The 2,394-nt window shown below is 37.4% G+C and overlaps 1 protein-coding gene across 1 annotated transcript in view; it reads right to left on the reverse strand.

Annotated features, from left to right (window-relative positions):
* Window positions 1–2,394, reverse strand: part of GRB14 (growth factor receptor-bound protein 14) — a 212,501-nt gene that overhangs the window by 191,608 nt on the left and 18,499 nt on the right. The window lies entirely within an intron of this gene.

Below are 2,394 nucleotides of genomic sequence, written 5' to 3' on the forward strand. Positions count from 1 at the left end.
TATGATCATAAGATTCATGCAAATTGTGCATACTGTTCATAAATGTAAACAGATATTTTCCCCATTTTTTCAACTGTAATTAATAGGCATAAAAGACATTCCCGTATGTTTACAGATCTTTAACATTGGTCTTCATATATATATATATATATATATATATATATATATCCCTACTTTCTGAAACAGGAAGTCTTCCTTCCACAGAGTGGCTTCCTCTAGAAATCTCTTCACAAAACATCTGCCAAGGCACAAGATCCTACTACTTCCTCTTTTCATTTTTCTTAAAACTGTCTCCTTCGACCTTCAAAGGACATCTTAGAGATCAGGGAATTTGATGATTAAATCCAAGATGAAGAGACTAATTGTGCTTCCTATGTTCCTGGGTGTGTAAATGGTCTGTGCTTGCCTATGAACAAAAAGGTTAATAGTTCAAATCCACTCAGCAGCACTACAAAAGGAAGACCTGACAATCTGCTTACGTAAGGTCACAGCCACTGAAAACACTATGGAGACGAGTTCTACTCTTAAACAACACATCGGGTGGCCATCAGTCAGAAACAACTTGATGGCAACAGGTTTTTTGGTTGTCATTTATCTAAACTACACCTTTAATTCATTAAAAGCACTCTTTACATGGTGTGTGATCCAGTACCTTCAAACATTTATTCACTTTCTGTAAATCTCTCCCATATCTTTCCTAAGGTGCAGACATGGGTTTCTAAAAGGGTCCTTATGCCTTTGGGACAAAGGCAGGTTCAGCCTAAATGAGGTCATTAAAACAAACCATGAAGTTCCCAGTGCCCTAAGATTCCAAGTCAATGACCTACAGAGTGTTCCAGCTGATCTTAATTTCCTTGGCACTGCACAGTAAGAGTACTGTAATATAATGCAAAATGTCTGCAAAGAGAAACTGGATACTGACCAGTCTTGCCAATACACAGTTAAATAATACCCAAATACCCCTTTCATCTGAATACGGTTTCACACGCTATGTCACCCTTCCAGAGAATGAAAGTAATCTTCCACTGTGAATGTAGGTTGACTGAAACGCTTTTAAAGGAATCAGTCCCATAAAGTATATGTGCTTTTTAATTGGCTCACATGTGCTGGGAAGACTAAAAACATTCACAAGAGGACCAAAGAAACACAAAACAGAACTTATTCTGAGCAAGGGTAATCCAAATTTAGAAAGTGCTAAATCAGCACTCAAATATTTATCCTGACTAAGATCTCTTTTAACATTTGACAATAGAAGACCCCTCTCAGGGTAACTAAACTAAATTTCACTATAATACATTTCCTTAAAAGGAGCTCTGGTAGTACAAATACTGTGAGTGTACTGAATTCTATTGAATTGGATACTTAAAATAGTTAATTGTATGCTATGTAAATGCTCCCTCCTCAGTTAAAGAGAAACTCTTAAAGCATATTATACTGCTAGAACTAAAGCAAGACTAACAATAGAGCAATCAGTAAGGAGACTGTCAAAGTAATTATGAAAAAGATGGTTTGGCTTGAACTAATACAGTGAGAGAGAGGGTGAGAAGAGCAGATACATTCAAGAGTAATTTTTCCAAAAGGACTTGGTAACCATTTGGATGATGAGGGGGAGTAAGAGAGAACAGCCAAATATGAACTAAGCACTGGACTGCTAACCACAATGTTGGTGATTCAAACCCACCAGCTGCTCCTTGGATACCAGGGTCACTATGAGTTAGAACTGGCTAGACAGTACTTAACAATAACAATTCAAGCAGAGAGTATGTCACCCCCAATGATGAGAAACATAGGAAGAATAAGTTTATGAGGAAGAGTATTCACTCAGTTTGTAAAATGCTGCTTGAGATACCTATGGACTGTATAAGGAAGTACAGACCAGAAAACGGCTGTTGCTGTGTCTAAACTTAGTATATTGCACTTCAGGCCATAGGAGTAAATGGAATCAACAAGGCAGCACAAGGAAAACGCAAACAAAAACAAAAAATTCTAGGACATAACCCTATGGAAAACCACCACTGAAGTCCTACATGTCACACCTGTATGGATGGAAGTCAAGAAAAGAAAGTGGTTCCAGAAGAAAAGTGCAGCCAAGAATGTCCAAAATTACTCAGATATCATAATAAAAATTGCTAAGTAGGTCTTCAGGAAGAAAGTGATCTTCAGAGACTTCAGAAACAATTTCCTACCACATCGCAAGAAAATGCAGTTGAAAAATTTGTCAATGCTTACAAACCCAATACCTCAATATTAACACAAAGAGGTACCAATAAAATCAAAGGAGTCCTAGAGAGAAAGAAGTTTGTCTAGATAAGTATTGAGAAGAAAAAGAGAGATGACAACCTATCCCTCCCACCCCCAAAGGTTATAAAGAGCCACTTTCAGGTTCTCAACACT

Source organism: Chrysochloris asiatica, unplaced genomic scaffold (genome assembly GCF_000296735.1).
Source record: "Chrysochloris asiatica unplaced genomic scaffold, ChrAsi1.0 scaffold00099, whole genome shotgun sequence".
NCBI lineage: Eukaryota > Metazoa > Chordata > Mammalia > Afrosoricida > Chrysochloridae > Chrysochloris > Chrysochloris asiatica.